The sequence below is a fragment of the Hyperolius riggenbachi genome, chromosome 2, assembly GCF_040937935.1.
Source record: "Hyperolius riggenbachi isolate aHypRig1 chromosome 2, aHypRig1.pri, whole genome shotgun sequence".
Lineage (NCBI taxonomy): Eukaryota > Metazoa > Chordata > Amphibia > Anura > Hyperoliidae > Hyperolius > Hyperolius riggenbachi.
Genome location: NC_090647.1, coordinates 420,562,574 through 420,585,513, shown reverse-complemented (window position 1 = coordinate 420,585,513; position 22,940 = coordinate 420,562,574). Strand labels below are relative to the sequence as shown.

The window sequence follows — 22,940 nt, the reverse complement described above, 5'->3', positions numbered from 1 at the left end:
ACACAGCGCAGCTCCCCAGTGCACTGTGCATATAGGAACTATTAGCGACAAGTGGAGGAGGCGTTCCTGAGGAGGGGCAGAGAGGAGGAAGTAATGACACTTCCTCCCTGCCTATCATCGACGTTTTGCTCAAGTTGAATATTTCAGCTGAGCAGAACGGGGGATAGGGAGGTCGGTGGGTGGGGCGGAAGGTGCTGTGACTTATGTCACAGCACAACAAATACAAAAACATTAAAAGTATGTGATTATTAAGCGAGTTCAGGGGTACTTTAAAGTGAATTTAAAGCTTTAAAATAAAAAAATTTTTTAAAAAAAGTTGCTGCTAGGGGGAAGCGGCTCCCTTGAGCCTTCAATGATATATGAGCCAAAATAAAAGAAAATCAGATTTACTTACTTGAGGCTTCCTCTGCCCCTAGAAGCCTATGTGTCCCTTGCCACAGCTCTGCACCTCTGGCAGTGTCCTGTGGCCACCGACCTGTCCAGGTAGCGCTACAATGGCCATGGGATCATGTCCGCGAGCGGCACGTCCCCACCCATGCGCAGAAGTTGCGGATCTGGCCAGGCAGCTGCTACAGAGGGGACCCCAGGACAATGGCAGAGATTGGAGCTGCAGCGAGGCACACATAGGCTTCTAGGGGCTGGGGAAAACCCCAGGTAAGTAAATCTGATTTTCTTTTATTCCATCAGAATTCTACTGACTACTGTAAGTGACAGCAACACAGGAGGAAAGTAATTTATGGCTCATTTTACTCTGGAAGAAGCGTACTTCTTAACTGTATGTGCACACAAGTATTTAAAATTTTACAAATTTTTGCAATAGTGGTCCTTTAAGATTGGTGACACATCACCTTTAGTATGGACAGTATAGAAGCTGCTACTTTGTGCTCATAATGATAGTAATGTAACTAAAGTATGTACTGATGTGTCATTGCCTCTAATTTGTCTCCTTTCCCTCCCTCCTTGTAAATTCTGTCTCTACACTCCTTATGATCCTTATCAGCACTTCAGGAAACCCAGAGTGAGTACCAAGGCAAGGAGTATGAGCAACTGGTACTTTAAAATAGGGCTAAACCAGTTTTGGAACTCTATTATATTATTGATGACAGTATTGTTTTAAGATACTTTAACCACGCCTATAAAGACCTTCTCACACTTCGAATCTTTGTCTTCTGAAACAATAATTCTGGGAGGAGCTTCTGGAATGAGAGCTGTATGAATATGCTGTTTGGTTCTCAGCATAGCAGCGTGTAGTGTTCTATGGCCAGAGGGGAAAGGCAGGAATGCTGGCACCTCTATAATCTTATAACAATAGCCATCAGGCATGCATTTCTAGCAGGTCTGGTCACTGTCTATAGTATAGACTCTATACACACTAGCAAATTTATGTCGAACAATTGTCTCTGGCGACCTTTTGCAAGTGTGTATGGGCTTTAAGCACAATAACGCATTTAGAATCCAAATGCTATATCTTTGTTTTATGTGTTATTTTACATTTCCTATATCCCAGTACTATTAAATGAATTTACTTAGACCAGCAGAATGGCCCAGAGGTGCCAGAAGTACACTTCTTGCTTTGGTTTAGTGAGTGACAGAGGAGGGATATGTATGGATAAAACTGCTATAAATGGCAATAGAATAGGTTGATCACTGCTGTTTTTTCACTGTATTGCGTGACGGCATTGAGGAATCCCTTTCCCTGCATGTGACGGAAAAATGTGTTCTACTATACTGCCATATTTATTATCTTGTGTACTGCAGTATGTTGTGAAGTGGCAGTACAGGTGTTTGTACCTGTCCTATGCTTGCTGTATTTAGCTTAGTACTAGAATTTAAGTAAGTGTTCCATAATATTCTGTTGAATAGCTTTTCTTCTTCCTTCTATGCACAAAGCTGCGCTATCTCTGCATTCCATCATCTGCGTGCTTATATGGCCAAAACCCAAAATTAATTCTTCTGTCAGAGCTCTAGAATTTTCCCATTAAGTAGCCTCTTTGTGTGCAGTTTAAACACATACTTCTCCTTGGATGTCTAGCACTAATAAATAGCCTGCATTCCTGCGCCAACAGGATCCTGATAACCTTGGGAAGGCAGAGGGGGCAGCGCTGCACCTTTATTCAGAGGCTTGTTTTTATTTTGGCTTTTGTGGGTGACGTCTGGGTGGATTGTAGTAACATTTCTGGGGCATTGCACTGCTGAAGCATATAGATGCAGCTGTACAGAGCAGATCAGGGCTGTATTCACTGAAGTGTGAGGTGGGGAGAAATTCACTTGTATTCATAACGTAACAGTTTAATGCATACCCAGTCAGGTACTGTGAAATAGGATTAGTCTTTGGAGAAGGAGTAGGGAGGTGTCTTTAGGGTTAGGCATTAGGGGGATCTTTGGGGTTAGGAATCGGTTTTATTAATGAATTGATATACGGTAAATTCCAAAAATTGATAGGTGGAATAGAAACGTTGTGGCAGTGAAAAAAAATACAACATACCTAGTGCTAAAATACATAGACCATAAATTATTTAGAGTGATATAAATTATTGGGATACACACATATAAACTTTATTGACATTCCATTAATCCATTGGGTTTAATATGGAGTTGGCCCACCCTTTAGAACTCTTACAGTAACATTTCTGGGGCATTGCACTGCTGAAGCATATAGATGCAGCTGTACAGAGCAGATCAGGGCTGTATTCACTGAAGTGTGAGGTGGGGAGAAATTCACTTGTATTCATAACGTAACAGTTTAATGCATAACCCAGTCAGGTACTGTGAAATAGGATTAGTCTTTGGAGAAGGAGTAGGGAGGTGTCTTTAGGGTTAGGCATTAGGGGGATCTTTGGGGTTAGGAATCGGTTTTATTAATGAATTGATATACGGTAAATTCCAAAAATTGATAGGTGGAATAGAAACGTTGTGGCAGTGAAAAAAAATACAACATACCTAGTGCTAAAATACATAGACCATAAATTATTTAGAGTGATATAAATTATTGGGATACACACATATAAACTTTATTGACATTCCATTAATCCATTGGGTTTAATATGGAGTTGGCCCACCCTTTAGAACTCTTACAGCTTTAACTCTTCTGGGAAGGCTTTTCACAAGGTTTAAGAGATGTGTTTATGGGAATATTTGACCATTGTTCCAGAAGAGTGTTTGTGAGGTCAGGCACAGACTGATATTGGATGAGAAGGTGTAGCTCGCAGTCTCTGCAATAATTCATTCCATTCTAAAAGTTTTAAGCCTGGTACATACTTTCAATTATAATTGGCATTTGGTTGAGGTCAGACCTCTGTGCTGAGCAGTCATGTTCCACCCCAAACTCGCTCAGCCATGTCTCAATCAGAATCGGAATACTTTTTATTCGACAAGCATGACTGGGTTGTGACTGGAATTGGTTTTGGCACAAAAAACAAGGCACACATAGCAGATAGGACACACAATATACAATATTCAGCAGTGTAAGCAAGATGCATTAAAAGAAAATTACTCAATTTATATGAATTGTGTATGAATCTGCTATTCTTTCGGAAAATCTAAAATGCACTTCACAATATACTGTATATTATCCTCTATTGAACCTGCATACATCGGCCTACTGACATTTAAATCTACTACATAATCTGGGCCCTAGATACATGAAAAAAATGTTGCAGCTGCGTAGCCATCCCCGCATTCTCACATCCACTGGTTCTAATAATCTAGTCATAGAGTCCACCTGGAATCTTTTGGTCCCCCTCCTTAGGCCCCGTTTACCTTTAATCAGCTGGTACAGGTTTTTTTTCCTTCTCCATAACAGTGCATTGTAAAAAATATTTAAGGTAAAACGCGTTAAGTGTGAAAGGTGCCATAGGAAAACATGGGCATTACTTTGAAAATCAGTTGTCCTTTCAGTTATAACTGAGAGCAACTGATTAAAGTGGACCCAAATAAAAAATACAAGATTTCAGAATTAAAATCTATTTTCTAAATTATAATAATAAATAGCAGCCTTTTTTCAGCTGCATGATGACAAATATAAAATATTTTACATTTATTGGAGGAACCCCTCCCTTCCTTTCAAATTCCCAGGATTTTTCCGGCAAACTGGTGGAGTAGATGGTGTCCGGCAATGGAGGAATTGCTAATGGCTGCCCCCAGTGTAACCTTAGCTATGAAAAGAGAAGGGTGAATAGCATGCACTGAAATGCTCATAGGTTTGAAGGAGTGTTTATTTATCTTTGTATGTGTCAGAGTGGTGCAACTAAATATTTTTAATTAAAAAAATGTTTGGTTTGGATCCGCTTTAAGTGTAAATGGGGCCTTACCCTTCCTCATTTTGCTTTTATCTGCACAAACCTGTGTGTGCTCGGAGTCCGCCACAAGTCTTTGACAGCGCAATGATCATGCTTAATGCCGGGAATACACGATGCGTTTGTTTTTGCCGTCGTTTTCAATAGATTCCACTCTCGATTCACCGCTCGATTCTCCCCTCGATTCCTTATCTTTTCATATCAATTTACATTCACTTGAATGAGGAGAATCGAAACGAAAGTAGAATCGAACAGATCCGACGGATTGAAATTTATCTATCGAACCCATCTATCTAAAGTAAAAACTTAAAGAGACTCCGTAACAAAAATTGCATACTGTTTTTTATCATCCTACAAGTTCCAAAAGCTATTCTAATGTGTTCTGACTTACTGCAGCGCTTTCTGCTATCACAGTCTCTGTAATAAATCAATGTATCTTTCCCCTGTCAGACTTGTCGGCCTGTGTCTGGAAGGCTGCCAAGTTCTTCAGTGTTGTGGTTCTGCTTCCAGGCCCCTCTATGCACACTGCCTGTGTATTATTTAGATTAGGGCAGCTTCTCTCTTCTCTCTTATCTTTTACAAGCTGGATAAATCGTCCTCTGAGCTGGCTGGGCTTTCACATACTGAGGAAATTCAGACAAGGGCAAAGCTGTTTGCAGGAAGAAAAGAGCAGCCTGAAACTTCAGTGCATGAGAGATGCAGGGGGAAAGAAACACACAATGATCTCTTGAGATTCAAAAGGAAGGGTGTATACAGCCTGCTTGCGTATGAATGTATTTTCTATGTGTGGACATACTGTACATCAACCTACTTCCTGTTTTGGTGGCCATTTTGTTTGTTTATAAACAAACTTTTTAAAACTGTTTTTAACCACTTTTAATGCGGCGGGGAGCGGCGAAATTGTGACAGAGGGTAATAGGAGATGTCCCCTAACGCACTGGTATGTTTACTTTTGTGCGATTTTAACAATACAGATTCTCTTTAACGTGTATTCCCAGCATATGTTTTTGTAGGTTTTCATACCTTGTCCATTCCACTATTTCACAATTTTCGGCAGCAGAGAGATCATTTTTCTTTCTCATATTGCTTGAAAATGCAATTTTACTAGTTTTTCCTTTAATCGGGCTCACCTGGCAAATTAGTTATTAGAGGTGTCTGAGATTGTCAATGATCAAAAGAGGCCTAAGACACAATACCATCCATGAGTTTAATTGAAAAACAAAATATTTACTCTTTGACACTTAATACAATTTGCATAATAATTTGGAACGCAGTGTAGTCCAAGCAGGCTTGTTGATATAAAGTTTCAGATGTACTGTATATGAGTAGCATTTTCTTTCTTGCGCTATTGTCATGGCTAATTATCAAGCATGACACAAAGTGCAGATAGAATGCATATATGACTGGCTTTGCTGTAATAGGTTATCACTGTAAAATGAATTGGACGCCTTGAACAAATCCCCTATCCTGCATGTTAGATATTGCTTATACGCCCTCATGTGGCAGAAATAGGCACAGTTCTTAGTAGAAGTTTCTTATCTTATTCAGCAGTTCACTGTATATTTGTTTTATTTGCTTTGAAGTAATTATGATGAAATTATGAATCTCATACACTGGTGTTGTGTGTCTGTTGAATATCATGTGGCTGAGCTCATGCCACTTTTCCTGACAGATGAAGGCGAAGCAGTGCAGGGCTCTGAGATCATTGCTGCTATCACAGCCATAATTGTTGCCTTGCAGTACTTAGTACAGATGATGCATAAGCAGTAGCTACATTCTCTGTGTTCGGTGGTTCTTTCTTTTCACTAGTGTCAGAACAATTTATCTGCATTATGTCCATTTTATGCTCAGCCACAGATTATACAGATCAAAATGAAAGACCAAAACATTTTTTTCTCCCTGAAACATACAACAGGAGGAGATTGGTACATGTGTATTTTTTCTTTAAAGGACCAGCTCTTCTGAAAAATGGTAACATTTTAAATGCATGGGTATGCTTATTTTTAAAATTTACATTTGTTCCAGAGTAAAAAGCAATATACTGTAATAGGTGCTCCAAGTCCTTGGTGTTCAGGGCCCATGCTTCCATAGAGGCAGGGGGGGCAATTGCCCCAGGGCCCCTGCATCTATAGGGGCCCCCACGTGCCCTACTTCATCTCAATAAGTCAAATGGCTGCTGGCCAGATACCCCCGCGCACTCCCCCAGCTGTGGCTGCATGCCAGACCTCTCCCTCGCTTGCTTCTCTCCCCGCGCACTGCTCCCCGCAGTGTAGCAAAGGCAGCGGGAGATGCACACACTCACCTGAATGATCCAGGCTATGCAGCTCCTGTCTGTCTCTCCTGTAGTTACTCTGTCCTGCACTTCCTGGTTTAAACGGAGAAGCAGGAAGTGCAGGACAGAGCAACTACAGGCGAGCCAGACAGGAGCTGTGAGTGAGGTGAGTGTGTGTATCTCCCACTGCCTTTACTACACTGCAGGGGGGCAGTTCGGGGGGGGGGGGGGGGGGAGTCGGGAGAAGCGAGCAGGGGGGGCAGTGGGGGGGGGGGGTGACTTACTTTCGCCTCGGGACCCCATTGTAGCTCGAACCGGCCCTGTTGGTGTTCTATACCAAGACCCTGATCCAAACAAAAATTGTTGTTGTTTTTTTTTTATACCCTACCCCTAATTCAAGGTAAAATTGTATATTTTAACAATCTTTGTTTATTTGGCTGGATAGTGTAATGGCTGAGGGCTCTGCCTCTGACACAGGAGACCAGGGTTTGAATCTTGGCTTTCCCTGCTCAGTAAGCCAGCACCTATTTAGTAGGAGACCTTGGGCAAGACTCCCTTACACTACTACTGCCTATAGAGCTCACACTTGTGGCTGTGGCTCTGGCCATTGAGTCCGCCAGGAGAAAAGCGCAATATAAATGTTCTGTGTCTTGTCTTTGTCATAATTTTGTGTTGGGGCGCCTCCTCCAACCCTATCCCAGTGTTTTTATTCCCTTAGACAGGGACTTCCCCTTAACATTAGTCCATCGGCCCGTTTATGTTGGTGAGCGACCAACAATGTTTAGAAGAAGATTCTTCGACAGATCCATGTGGAGATGGAATCCTACACCTGCTCATTATAGTGGTTTCCATTTAGCAACCCAGTTTTTTTAAGTAGTAACCTACTAATGTAATTTTCCATTCATCTTCCCCTGGTTCCTGGAGTTTGTGGTCCGGATACACCCACGTATTCAATGATTTGAGTAAAATATCAGCCTGGTTGGATTTGGGTAGCAAGATTATGAGTATATAACAAATGGAAAACTTCATCATCTTCCTGTAATGTGGAATCATTTGTGATTATGGTTCGCCTGAGAATTTAACGTTTTTACAAATAACCTCCAGTATCAGCAGTCCACGTCTAAAGAATGAAGTCTTATACACGTGCTGAGAATCTAGTGTGTGCACAGCATCCCCAACGAGTAGCTGAGAGATCCAGAATGATCATCATGGTCTCTAGCTCATTATTTTACTCCCTACTCCTCCTGCTGGAAGCTTCTCAGTCAGGGGTTACATTTGCTTCCCTCCTCCCTCTTCCATAGGAACAGAACTACATGTGTGTACGTACCGTTAGGTCCTGCATAATTAACTTCTATTGTAGTTCTCACTGAGAGCTGCTGCAGGACACTTCTTGGCGTGTTCTCCTTCCTCCCACATCCATAAAAATGAACAGATTACATAGCAACTTCTAAGCAAACTGAGATACCTCGTACAGCGGCGCAGGCACATTAATGGAGGTTGGCCTCTGCACCGGCGGGAACCCCGAGCTGGCAGCCGAGCTTCGGCATGGGACATGTCAGCTGCAAGGGGCTGGAGGAAGCCCCAAGTAAGTGGTGGGGGGAGGGAGGGTTGCCTGATGACTCCTTTAAAGCATATCTGAAGCGAAAAATGAAAGGGAAGGCTCTGGGTCCTATAGAGCCTTCCTGTTTCTCTCCTCAACCCATCGTGACCTGCATGTGCTCATCATTTCTTTTAACAAAACCTGTAACTAAAAAAAGGCAAGCGATTTTGCAGCACTTTTATTATCCAAAATGTCCCAAAAATTCTTGCAAAATCGCAATTGCTATAGAAATCACTAGCATTAAAAAAATCACCAGAAATCTCTTCTGAAAAAGCTGCAAAAATGGATACAAAAGTGGTTAGTGATTTAGATTGCCATTTCTAGTGGGTCATCCCTGAAGCAGATTTTATGATGGTTAGTGTCCTGTGAAGCCTCTGCTATGTCACACTTGCTGTATAAAAACAAAGTAGAAAGCTTAGTGAGGGTTATTTATCAACATTCCATTTAGGTGTTAATTGACCTTAACTGTAAAAGCATTTGTGTGTCACACATAAGTGAATACAATCTGTTGTTGAGCAGTTACTACAGTATGATGAAAGCCAGCCGCTGCCAGTAAACAGCTTTCTGCATCTATAGATTCTATTAAGATTGTTTACGTTGCTATTCTCGCTGCAGCATCTGGCACAATTGGACAGCAACATCTTCTTCCTCCAGACATGTAAAAATGAAAACCTCATTCCTAATGGCTAAAGAAATTGTCGTACTGTAACAAATTCCATTGGTTTTCCGGCCCTTGGGAAGAGTACCGTGACACAACGTGAGAAGTATGAAAGGGGCCTACATAGCCCTTCTTTTTAAGGCCTTTGGTTGCATTATTAAAGTATAACTGAACTTTGATCAGCAGTTCCTGAGACTTGAGGTTCTAGTGAGTGCATTTCGTTCCCCTGAATAGTACACAGTGCTTTTCTGACAGCTTCACTATGCCTCTTCCTCAAAATCTTCCTTTTCTCCACGTAGGCGTGACACCACTATTTCGATATTTGCAGTCAGTGGTCGTTTAAGATGATTAGGTCTATTCTAGGCACAAGTTTAATGGACACTGAAAGCTTCCAAAGACGGGCGGCGGCTCTGTACTACACATACGCGAGTGTGCACACTCATGCATGCGCAGTACGTAACTTCCGACTTTGGAAGCACTCGGGACACGAGTGATTTAAAAGCCTGTTGGTCGAATACACACATTGGCCTCAATTCACTAAGCTTATCTCCCGTCTTTAATAAAGTTTCTAGTGTTATCACCATGGTGATAAGGCATGTAGTATTCAGGAAACATTTTACCTCAGGCAAACCTAAAGTTAACTCTTCAATCCTTAAAATAACTCCAGAATTCTAAAGTTAAAGAAAGGCTGTTAATTAACTGTGTGTGCAAATAACTACAGAGGAGGTAACTTAAGGAATGAAGAGGTAAGATAGCTCTCTCACTGTGCCGTGGCAAGTTTTCTCTTGCCTTATTATCTCCAGCATGATCTTAGTGAATTAAGGCCAATGTGGGTGACAATGCTGGAATGAGGGGAGCAAGAGAGGACAGGGATGTCTCTATAGCAGGGGTAGGGAACCTATGGCTCGGGAGCCAGATGTGGCAACTGTGACAGTTGTTACATTTTTATTAGGAGAACAACAATTGCAGGACATACACACACCCCACATTTTCTGACAGTTTTTCACTGCAACTGGTATTTTGTGCGAAGTCTCGTTGATAGGACCGCAGGCTTCTCGGGAGGGACAAACTTTTGTACCCAACATGCACCGAGCAGAGAGAACACGAAACAAAACCGGTTTCCCCTGAATCCCTTTGGCATTTTAACCCCCTTGCCATTCCAATTATTTCGGCAAGGGGGCAGCGCAGCACTTTTTTTTTTTTATTTATTTTTTTAAATCATGTAGCTAGCCTAGCGCTAGCTACATGATAGACGCTGACAAGCGGCATCCCCCTATCTTCTTCGATCGCCGCCGGCGATCTGCGCACGCAGGAAATCCCGTTGAGCCATGGCGACGGGGTGGGATGACGTCACCGACACCATGGACGTCGGGACGTCAGAGGGAATCCCGATCCACCCCTCAGCGCTGCCTGGCACTGATTGGCCAGGCTGCGCAGGGGTCTGGGGGCGGCGTGGCGGGTAGTGGCAGCGATCGCGTACCACACGCAGCCGCCGCTAGCTGCGTGTATGAAAAAAAAATTATGAAAATCGGCCCAGCAGGGCCAGAGCAATCCTCCTGGGCGAGTTACCCCGAGCTCAGCTCGGGATAACCGGCAAGGAGGTTAATCCATTAGACTCCTGTGTGAAGATGCAGAGTAGCTAGTGGGAAAACCACCTAAGCATAGCATGTTTAAAGTCTCCTGGAAGTTTATCTAAGCTGTGGCAATTAAATAAAATGTTAAGAAAGACTAATAGACAGATTTAGAGCAAGCAGAGGGAGCATAACAAACAGTATAACAAACATGCACCTCTATAGGGATATCGGGATGCCTCTTACTATTGTTATGCTATCTTGGCACGAAGAACAGCATGTAACAAAGACTTATGCTGTTACTGAACATGTTTTTGTCAATGGGCTTTGGTAAATTACCAAACTTCTACCGCATCTGTGAAAATATTGATGAATTCGCAAAAAAAAAAGTCTAAAATGACTTTTTTTTTTTTTTTTTATTATTGAACAGCCTTTGATAAATTGAAGCCATAATTTGTTTTGTTTGCACTCATACTACATAGAGGTGGTAAAATTGGCCAATCAAAACTGGATCTGTGTACGCACACTAAATCTTCCCAATTTTCCAAAATGATTGATTCCTACAGGGCTGTGAAGTTGGGGCAATTTTGGGCATTTGGAGTTGGAGTCGTTAATTTCTTAAACTGAGGAGACTGAGTCGGGGGATGATTTTTGTACAAAATTCACAGCCCTGTTAAGTATTAGAGTCGAGGAGTCTGAGCCATTTTGGGTACCCGGAGTTGGAGTCGGAGTCGTGGTTTTCATAAAACGAGGAGTTGGAGTCGGAAGATTTTTGCACCGACTCCACAGACCTAGATTCCTACCACACATACCACATCAATTTAACCACTTGTGGTTAAACCCCCCTAAAGACCAGGCCATTTTTCATTAAATTGGCCACTGCAGCTTTAAGGCCAAGCTACAGCGAACACGGTAAATCCAGCGCTGGAGACTTGGGCGCAGCAGCGCAGGAGACTTGGGCGCAGCCGGCACCACCATAGGCCGTAATAGGAACTACGGCTATCGCAGGCACAGGGAGTAACTTCAGCGCCGTCAGAAGACGGACCTGAAGTTGCTTTTAAAACAATAATTCGGATTCCAGCGATTGCTGGAAGCCGAATTATTTCATTCCCCCACTATCCATGTCGGCCTGGAGGGGGAATAGTAATTAACACGGCCCGGACTTGTGCGGCAGCAGGATCAGCCATATACTGGCTGTGTCCTGCGCCCAAGTCTCCGGCGCCGTTCTCTCTCATACGCAGCTACAGGGCCACACGACACAGCACACAAGTGATTCCCCCCCCCCTTTTTTTCCCCACCAACAGAGCTTTTTGTTGGTGGGGTCTGATCGCCCCCAGGTGTGTGTTTGTTTAATTTGTCTATTTTTTAAATAAAAAATGTGGTGTTTTTTTTTTTTTTTAACTATTATACCCCATCCTCCCTTCCCCCACCAGCCAATCCCCATGATCAGCTGTCACACGGCTGTCCCCAGTACAGTGCTGCTGTAGATCGCAGCACTGTACACCCTAAGTAGACAGTGGTTTCGCCGTCTAACAGTCTTCGAGCGGCGGTCGCCGCTGGGAGTCTGAAGGCGGAGCTCTGCTCTGCCTACCAAGCTGTAGATGCACGCGCAGCCTGCGCGTGATCTCCTGCAAACTGAAGCCCCAGGACTTTACGCCGGTCCTGGGGCTGCTGCCACGAAATTCTTATGATGACAGAATGTTCAATCTACCACCATTTTATAATAAACAAGCACTTCTCTGCATCATATTAATAATAAACAACAAGTTATAAGTGCTCTTATAACAATTAATCTGAATTAAAAGAGCCATAACAGCAATTGTAACATAGTTTTAATACTTTAAAATAATTTCCAGATTTGTAAAGAACTTTATTCTGTAATATGTGTTGTTCCCTGAATGAATCTATACAGTATGTACCAATAGAGACTTCTTTGTCTATAACTTTATGACTTATAATGATGTATGCTGTATTATTTCAATGTTCCCTTTGTTGTCTGCGTTCATGCCTTTGTTTGCACATGGCGTTTCTGCGTTTCCTCATTTTTTTGCTTGTCAAATGTCTTATTACTTGTAAACAGAGTGCAACATCATGTAATAATATTACATGACTTGTATGGTCTCTCAGGTACAGTTGGTCTGCTTTGTAAAGCTAATTATATCCACTAAGCTCACACAATGGAGCAGATTAACCCTGGGGGAGGGGGCTGCTGTGAGTTCAGCAGCCAGCAGGGGATCCTGCTTTGTCATACTATGCTAGTCCAAGCTTTATTAGGGTAAACAATGATGTTTCACTTTTTGGGAGTGATGGTTGTCACAGTTCCACACATGGTGCTACATTGCTGAGCACTGAAGTAGTTTCAGTTCTTACATGCTTTGTTCATGTGGGAAATTCACAAGTCTTCCTCCTGAGTTTCCCCTTCTTTATTAGTCACTTGGAATGTTCCATTGTCAAGATAGGACGGGAGCTGCTCTCAGTGGAACCAGGCTAGTTTCATAACAAGCTATATGTTGGCAGCTTGAGTTTGCACAGCTTGCTGCCTCTGCAATGAAAGTATCCTCAGCGTTGTGTGAGGGTGTGTGAGCTTTACTGTAAGTAGCTATGTAATAAATGCATATTATAAACTTTGTGTATATGTGAAGGGTTTACCATTTACAAGGGATAGGGGTATGTATATTAGTCTTTGTGTTTTCATTTTGTCAGTAGTTTATGTACGCAGTGACGCTATTTCATACTAACTGAAAAGCAATGCGCTTATTTCTATTGATTTCCTTTGTGTAGCGGGTGCTGACATGTAACAAAGTACAGTCATTTTCATGAGTCTAGTTCTCAGGAGCTCACAGTGTAACTGGGTGACTGTATGATGCAAGTTGGCCTAATAGTATGATTTTGGAGTGTTGGAGGAAACCAAACAAGTTACAGCAAAAATACAAGATCAAAGAGGATATACAAAGTTTGGTGGTAGTGTCCTTGTTTAGATGTTTGCTTAGCAAGGCATTGCTGTCAGCAAGGGCATGTGTGCAACATTTGCCTTTGCTGGGGACTAAGTTTAAGGCTAGGTTTACAGTGGGAGTTGCATTGCGTTCCCTGTTACAGCAGGAATAGAATGAGAAAATTGTGCCGCACATTATTTTCACATTGCATTGCATACAGTGAAGCATACAGTAAATGAACCTATGCTTCACTGCCACTGTTAACACAGATGTTTTGTGGTAACGCACTGCATGTGTGCATTGGGATGCTTGTCAACGTTAAACCGCACTGGGAGCACTGTGAACGTTGCAAAGGTAGTGCATTGCAGTGCAGGAAGCTGTATTACAATGTGGCACTACAACACACCACTGTGAACATACCCTTAGGGAGGCTTTATTTATTATTTATTTATTTATTTATTGTATTTATAAAGCGCCAACATATTACGCAGCGCTGAACATTAATTTAGGTTACAGACAATATTTAGGGGTGACATACAGCAATATGACAATACAGGAATACAAGAAAACCAGATCACACAGCACAGTATTAGTACAAGGTAATGCTTAGTCAGTCACTGGATGAAGCATGGAGATTAGGCAAGTTATGTTCACTCAGATGCATAGCATGGGTTCACAGTAATGGAGGTGCCAGATCAGGTAGGACACAAAAGGAGGAGGACCCTGCCCAAAGGCTTACAATCTAGAGGGAGAGGTAAGGACACGAATGGTAGGGGACCAGAGTTCAGCTGTAGGTTTAGAGCACTTGTGAGGGGTAGTAGGCCAGAGTGAAAAGGTGAGTTTTGAGGGCTTTCTTGAAGATGTTGAAGGAGGGGGCTGCCCTAATGGGTGGAGGTAGGGAGTTCCATAGTGTTGGAGCAGCTCTTGAGAAGTCCTGGAGGCGTGCATGGGACTGGGTGATGCTTTCCACTAGGAATTGCAAAACACACACCCAACAGGTTTTTCCTTTGCCTTTACTGTGGGATTTTTGATGTCAAAACAAAGCAGAATGCCATATGTCTGTAATTGTACAAGAATCAAATGGCACTAGTGGGAACTGAGCACCATTATTTGTGATTATTAAAAAAATACACAAGTACTCCGAATTCACCATTGTGAATTTGTGAATTGGGCGTAAAATGAAAATGAAAATTATATTTACAGTGGTAGATATTATAGTAAAACATTGGTAAATGTTACCAATATTTTACTACCGCTAAACCCAATCCTACTCTCACACAGAAACCCCTCCCCTCCAGTGGACCCTGAGCGGTGCCAGCAAAAAGAACTTTGGACTTACCTGGGGCTTCATCCAGCCCCCCATAGCCTGCAAAGACCCCCAGCATCCTCTTCTTCCCTTCCATTGTCCCGCTGGCAGCTCCAGTTATCCCCCAACTTCAGCTGAAGTAGCGTGTGTGCTCCCTGGGACATCAGCATGCCGGTCACCGTAAGCGTCCTGCACATGCGCGGTTCAGTCTTTCGAGAACCGCGCAGGATGCTCGCGGCTACTGGCGTGATGATGGAACAGATGCACGCCAGGCTTCAGCCGAAGTCGCCGGATTATCGGGACTGCCAGCGGGACCATGAAAGGAAAGAAGAGGATGCCGGCGGATCTCGCAGGCTATGGGGGGGGGGGGGGGGGGGGGCTGGAGGAAACCCCAGGAAAGTCCACATTTCCTTTTGCTTGCTCTGCTCAGAGTCCCTTCAAAAAATCCCTTTCTGACGTCCAACCCTAAAACCCCCCTTCTTGGCGCCTAACCTTAAAACCCCCCCTTCCTAACTGTATAATTTTCAAACCAATACATTTCAAAACCATTTTTAAAAACAAAACAATCGTAAAGAAAAAGACAAAAAAAGAAAGATTTTCGTTAGACTGCTATTTATCGGGCACCCAAATTTCTGTTTTGAGTGCCCAGTAGTCGATATTTGCATTAGTGCCAATTGGGGCACCCAAATTTCCTGCTCCCCTAAAATCTCTCTCAGGTTTTTATTTCTATCTTTGTTCTCTTACGGTAGACTTCATCCCTTCCTGTACTGATGTTTAGGCATCCATTATGTAAATATTGCTTTAGGCTACGTTCACAGTGGCTGTTGCATTCCCTGTGACACCACACCGCAATGCACCACTGTGAATGTGGCTTTACATATTGGGCTTGATTCCGCACGAGTTAAAATCCTCAGCGCACACTATGGACTGTGTAGTGTGCGCTGCTAACTTACGCGCACGTCCTGTAGCAGTTTAGGAGGTGATACCCGCACTTTGATTGGCCCAATAGGCTGCCAGTCACTTGACAGGCAGCCTATTGGGCCAATCAAAGTGTGGAGATCAGGTCCTAAACAGCTACTGGGTGCGACAGGGAGAGAGTAAAGGAGCGGCCACTAAATACAAGGGAGCGCGCATAAGTTAGCAGCGCACGCTACACAGCCTGTAGCGTGCACTGAGGATTTTAACTCTCGCTGCTCAAACTTAGTGAATCAGGCCCATTTATAGAGAATGGTGATCTGCGATCTATATTAGGGTTTTTTTTTTGTTTTTGTTTTTCATTTAGTTTATTAAAAAAAGTTTATTACGTGATAAACAGAACATGGAATAGCTACAGAAAACGGTAAGAACAGTGTTTTGAAATGGGAGCAATATACACATCTTCAAAAATTACCATATATACAATAGAAGTATAAAATGGTACAGTAAAATTACAGAAAAAGAAAGATACATACATCCTGCTCATATCACAAAGTGTGCATTAACCAACATTCTTGTCCATATCACAAAGAGTGAAAATGACCAACTTATCATGCAAGTACAAACAGAACATAAACAACAATCAACCCAAAAACATTGATTATGCCTGAACTACTTGTATATCAAAGCGCACACCTGATCTCATACCCCTAAAGGGTATGTCTATAATCCGACCATCCTTGCCTATCAAACTAAAATTTGGGAAAGGTACCCGAGATACTGTGGGTCATATTATCAGTTTCCATGATGATATCCATCCTACTCTCAAACTTCGGTATAGGAACAGAGGATGTAGTTTGTTGTGTTTTAGTTTTTTTTTTTTTTATGGTGGCAATCAGTGCTTTGTTAGCCTACCTTAAAAGACCACTATCCTCCAAAATCTTAAATCATACTTTCACACTATCCCCACAAATGGCTCTTTTCCTAATTGACATTCAACAAATTCCCCCTTCAAACCGGAGGAACGTAATCCACACTGGCAGCAGATCAAAGGCCCATAAAGCTGCATTGGATGTAATTGTGCAGTAATGCCTTTAGAACAATTTTGAATAGATTTCCAATAGATTTCATACTGAAATATATTGGAAATCTGTTCCTAGTATGTGGCACACATCAGATAGATTCCTGGCAGATTGAGCCTGACAGGCATCTGAAAGAAATCTATCTGATGGTCGAATCTGCTGCAAATCTATCAGTGTATGGCCATATACTAGGCCGATTCCCGCCAGATCGACAGCAGATTCGATCACTGGGATCGAATCTGCTGCCAATCGTTCGCGCTATACACACCCGCCGATCCGATTTCCTCCCGAAATCGGATCGGTCCGTCGATCGCGCCGTGCGGGAAATTACCGTCGATCGCCCGCGGGTAGGGAGCGCGTTGCTAGCGGCGGCCGATCCGATCAGGTATACATTACCTGTGCTGGCTCCCGGGCATCTTCTCCGCGCTGCACCGCTCTGTTCCTGCTTCCATCCCAGCGTACATTAACTTCCTGTGTCACTCCAGTGACCAGGAAATTAAGATAGAGGGCGCTCACAATATGTTTGCAGTAAAGGCAGCCATACGATCCCACTCTGATCAGATTCGATCAGATAGGGATCTGTCAGTTGGTCGATCTAATGGCAAATCGACCAGTGTATGGCTACCTTAAGGATCGGTTCTCAGTTTTCAGCCATTAGAGTTTTAAACGAATACATGCTACCATAATTAAAACCCACATAATTAATTTGTCCCGGTTATTAAACCATATAAATTATGTCCCTAGCACAATGTATGGTGCCAATATTTTATTTGGAAATAAAGGTGCATTTTTGCAGTTTTGCATCCATCACTATTTACAAGCCCATAATTTAAAAAAATAATAGTAATATACTCTCCCTGTTGGCCCGTAACGAGTGCAGGAACGAATGCGTAGGAGTACGCTCAGCGGCGATCGCAGCAAAGTACGTATATCTGTGTTCCTGAGGCTTAGATGAAGTTTTTAGGGGCGTACATATACTGCAATCATTAAGTGGTTAAACAATACCAGTCAGAGCACCTGACTTGCATGTTTATTCAGGGTCTATGGCTTTAAGGGCTGCTTTCCACTGAGCCGACATGTCTTGCAGGATGCATCCCAGCACTTGCAGTGATACAATTACACATCTCTTAGTTTTGCCATGCTCAACTATAGAGATTGGGGTGCCTGCTGTGGGAAACTGCTGCATGCCGTTCAGAATTGTACTACAGCGGGATTTGTATGGCAAGCCATTACCCAAATGGGCAGTGCTTTCCTGTCCAACTCACCTGCAGGGAAACGCTGCAGATTAAGCACAGGTCTGCAGCTAGTGGAAACTGGTCCCATCAGCAGAACAGCCAGGCAATATGCATTGTTTAAAAGGACAGAAATAGATCAGCCTCTCATTTCAGGTATGCTTGAACACATAAAATATCAAATGAATAGCAGCTAATGCTGCTGCTTGCTAAAAAGACACACAGTTTGTCTTTCATTTTGGCCTTGCAAGATTTCTTTCTAATATGCTTAAATGGTAAGCATATAATTGACTGTTCCATTTCACTAATGCAAAAGCTGCCAGAATATGTAGGAAAGTATTTGCCGCTGAGAATGTCTCATTTTTCATTTAGACATACACATTTCTAAATTCTTCGAGTTTTCAATGTCCCTTCACACTTTACACTTCACTGCGGAGTGTCATTAATTTAAACAAAAGTAGAAAAGGCTGGATTAACACTTTGTCCTGGAAAGAATTTACACAAGATAAAGTCACAGTAAAGCGCATGATTTCACCAAGTAATATAGCATTTTTGGCATACTTGCTGAAGATGAATAGGATTTTGAGGCAAGATATATTGGTAACAGTTCACTGCACAATTGTGTGTGTGTGTGATTTTACTACAATTATAAAATCAAAATGTTTTTGCTTTAAAGCGAAACTGAAATAAAGAAAAAAAAATGTGTTTCACCTGGGGCTTCTGCCAACCCCCTGCAGTGGACCTGTGCCCACGCAGCCGCTCACCAATGTTCCGGTCCCCCGCCGCGGCTCACTTTCACTTTGCGCAGTCGAGTGCACTGCACCTGCGTTGCCCTGCACATCCTCGTTCACGCTTCCGTAGCCGATTGCGTACTGCGCAGCCGATATTTTCTCGTACTGCGTCTGTGCAGGGTACTCCTGGCTTCAGGAACGTGTACTAGGATACGTGTGGCCAGGGCACAATAGTGGTCAACTTACAAGTCGGCTTCCAGTATGAGAAAAAAAGTGAGCCGCAGCGGGGAACGTTAGATCGGTCCAGGACAGCGAGGGCACAGGTCAGCTGCAGAGGGCTGGCAGAAGCCCCAGGTAAGTGAAACTGTTATTTTTTTTTCTTTATATCCGTTCCATTTTATTATCATAGCCATGGACAATTCATAAAAAGACCAGCAGTCCCTAATGAAAGTACTGCTCAGGGAGTGTAAGTAGAGGCACTGCATTGCAGCCTATGATTGTAAATAAGAATTTAATTCTGATTGAAACAATTGCTGTACACCGCTTTCCACAGCTTGATGAAAATGAAATGAACACCCTGAAGATTGCAGCTTGCAGCTCTGTGAGTTCTTTGTTGCACAAAGTGGTTCCGGACCATTCAGAGGTTTATTTATTTTAACCACTTAAGTACCAGCGGTCTTTGCTCCCTTAAGGACCAGAGACCGATGGTACCGGCAATGGCGGAAACCTGATGAATTACAAATCGCCGCACTTACCACCGCAATCACCGTACACGCCGCACGTCGGGAACCTGGGCCACCCACTCTGCCGTCTTTTTCGCCGGCAGAGTTCCTGTGAGCCGGTCAGGAGCCGCTTTCATTGGCTCCTGACCCTGTCTCTCAATGTAAGCCAATGGGAGCGTCTTACATTGAAAGACAGGACCAGGAGCCAATGAAATCGCCTCACAGGGCTCTGCCGTCTTAGAGACAGGAAGAGCCAGTGAGATGCAGCGAGAGACGTCGGGTTTGAGCAGCGCGATCGGCGGGGAGTGACGGAAAAGACGGATGTGCGCAGCAGCGTCTAATTGAAATCTACGCCCTGCCAGCCAGGATCCCACCAAAACTGCGTAGATTTCAATTGGCTTGTTCCGAAAGTAGTTAATAAATGGTGCAATTGTATTTATTTTTGTTTGAGGGGGTAGGGAGAAGGGATTGAAGGCGGCGGGCTATAAATTCTGTCAGGTCCAGATGTGTGTTGTAAGTAATAAGCTTAAAGAGAAACTCCAACCTAGAATTTAACTTTATCCCAATCAGTAGCTGATACCCCCTTTTACATGAGAAATATAATGCTTTTCACAAACAGACCATCAGGGGGCGCTGTATGACTGATTTTGTGCTGAAACCCCTCCCACAAGAAGCTCTGAGTACCGCGGTACTTTTGGCAGTTTGTTACAATGTAACAAGGTTCACAGACAGGAATTAGCTGTTTACAGCTGTCTCTAACAGCCAAAACAGCTAGGAGCAGCTACATAACCTGCCCACAGTAAAAATGTCACCATGTAATAAATGTCAGAATGTAAATCGGGGAGAGGAAAGATTTTACAATGAGCAAACACTGACTAAATCATTTATACATAATTATGGTAAAAAATTAAGCACTTTTTTTACTACATTATTTTTACTGGAGTTCCTCTTTAAAGTGGAACTGAGCTATAAGTCAAAATTTTCACTAAGCGTGTTTCATATTATGCCTTTCTTTATTTGCTTGTAATATTTTTGAAAAAATTTAATAAACATGATAATATATTTAAAAAAAAAAGCGGAACTGAAGATTATAATAAATCAAAGTGTTTCACTTACCTGGGGCTTCTGCCAGCCCCGTGCAGCCTTCCTGTCCCGCGCTGGTTCTCCACAATCCTCCGTTCTCCCGCCGCCAGCTACTTTTGTTACCGTCTTCTTGTAAGTTGACGGTAAGTGCGCCTGCACGCCCCGAGCCACGCGTATCTTTTCCGCGTTCTAGCCCGCAATGGCGTCCTGCGCTAATTCTTCAAACTAGTGAAGAAATGGACCATTCTATACGATCGACTGGATCAGCTTGATCGGTACGATCGGATCTGTTTTCACAGTGCAAAAAATGCAAGTGTGAACCGGGCCTTATATAAGTACTGTAGTACTGTACACTTACACTGTACACTTACATGTAAACATACATTCAAAACAACTCAAAAACATTGTTTATACTATGGTTCCACAGCTGTTGTTGTTCTGTCTTCAGTTTACTATATGTAAATCCAGAGTTGTCAGTAAAGCATTTATCCATGTTTCACTGTGTTTAACACAGGCTCAGCTTACAAACAATCTATCTCCCAACATGGGACCACCTGTATAATATCTTTATGATAATTTCATTTTAAAAAATGAGCATGTTAACCATTGTTAGTATTTTCACATTGCTATTTGCAGGGTAATTTTTTTTTTTTTAAAGATTCTTTATATATCACAAAATTTTTTAAGACATTTCCAACAATGAATACCACATCTCCAGGGCATAGCATAATTATAATGTTTACAATGTTATAACACATGGTCCCTTATTCCGATGGGGGGTTAGGGCAACCCTTGCTCCCATTCTAAATCCAACCATTACCCCTCAATGCTTATTGTATTCCAAGATCTGATGCTTAAATTTATAGTATACCAAAAGGGATATCCATCTCCTGTTAAACATTGAAGACCTATGTTATATCCAGATATGGCATCACCCTTCCCTCCCCCTCCCCTCCCCTCCCCCACCCCCAACTCAAACCTAAAGAATTAAGGAAAAGACAGAGAGGACAAAGAAAGGAAGAGAAAAAAGAAGAAAGAAAAAGAAAAGAACACATCATTGGTGTTCGTTGGGTGGAGAGGCCGGGCATTCCCCGAAGCCTGTCTATACTCATATTTGCTCTACCATATTCAAGTGTCCCGAGTAAAGCTCTGGACTGCCCTCTATTTAGTTCTGGCCCAATATGAGTTTATAGTCCTCTGATTCAGAAAACGGAACCCAGCCCTCCCATGTAAGTGCTAGCTGCTGTTCTCCCCCTCTTTTCTCCTGTGTAAGTATTTCCATTCGATAGATATACCCTATCTCCTTGAACCATTCACCTACTGTTGGAGCTTGGGAAGTTTTCCAATGCCTGCTTATAAGTATTCTTGCTGCATTTATCAGGTGTTTTGTTTTAAGTCTTAACCTTCCTGGCGGTATGGACGAGCTCAGCTTGTCCATTGCCGCCGAGTGTGATATCTCTGGCCCTGCTGGGCCGATTTCTACCAAATAAACTGTGGCACACGCAGCTAGCACTTTGCTAGCTGCGTGTGGTCTTCGATCGCCGCCGCTCAGCGGAGATCCGCTGCGTGCAGCGGCAGAAGAGGTCCCCGCCCCAAGCCCTGCGCTGCCTGGCCCAAACACTTTCAGGCAGCGCAAAGGGCTGGATCAGAGTGGTCTGACGTCAGGACGTCTGCTGACGCCCATGACGTCATCCCGATCGTCGCCATGGCGACGGGGTAAGCCTAACAAGAAATACGGCTCTCCGCTGGATTTCTTGTTACTTGTGATTGCCGAAAGCGATCAGAACCCTCTAGTGGGCTTTTATGGTGCCAACTTTCAGTTGGCAGCATGAAAAAAAAAAAATAACGACGAAAAAACCCTGCCGCCGCCGCCGCCGCCACCCTGGCAATTTAAATAGAACGCCAAGGTGGTTAATACTCCAGCAATTGGTGTGCAAAAGATAGAAGCTTGCATCCTCTGGGAGGCCACCTCCTATCATTGTCTCAGTATATTTTTTTACTTCATGCCAGAACGTTCTGATATTCTGGCATTCCCAGAATATATGTATCAAGGTACCCTTATCTTTCTGGCACCTCCAACATCTTGTATCAGTCCCAGGGAAGATCTTTCCTAATCTGTCCAGTGTATAGTACCACCTTGTTAACCACTTGAGGACCTAGGGCTTTCTACCCCTTAAGGACCGGCCACTTTTTTTCCATTCAGACCACTGCAGCTTTCACGGTTTATTGCTCGCTCATACAACCTACCACGTAAATGAATTTTGGCTCCTTTTCTTGTCACTAATAAAGCTTTCTTTTGATGCTATTTGATTGCTCCTGCGATTTTTACTTTTTATTATATTCATCAAAAAAGACATGAATTTTGGCAAAAAAATGATTTTTTTAACTTTCTGTGCTGACATTTTTCAAATAAAGTAAAATTTCTGTATACATGCAGCGCGAAAAATGTGGACAAACATGTTTTTGATAAAAAAAAAAACCCATTCAGTGTATATTTATTGGTTTGGGTAAAAGTTATAGCGTTTACAAACTATGGTGCA

At 42.9% G+C, this 22,940-nt stretch overlaps 1 protein-coding gene across 4 annotated transcripts in view; it reads left to right on the top strand.

Moving 5' to 3' along the window:
* SHROOM2 (shroom family member 2) overlaps positions 1-22,940 on the top strand; it is a 289,384-nt gene that overhangs the window by 135,474 nt on the left and 130,970 nt on the right. The window contains exon 1 of one of the 4 annotated variants that reach the window (XM_068269900.1): positions 12,899-12,987. The exons of 2 other annotated variants lie outside the window; for them this stretch is intronic. The gene's annotated coding sequence lies outside the window, so the exon portion shown is untranslated. Of the gene's footprint in view, positions 1-12,898; positions 12,988-22,940 lie in introns of those variants that run through there. One more of the 4 variants, XM_068269901.1, reaches the window with a different exon arrangement.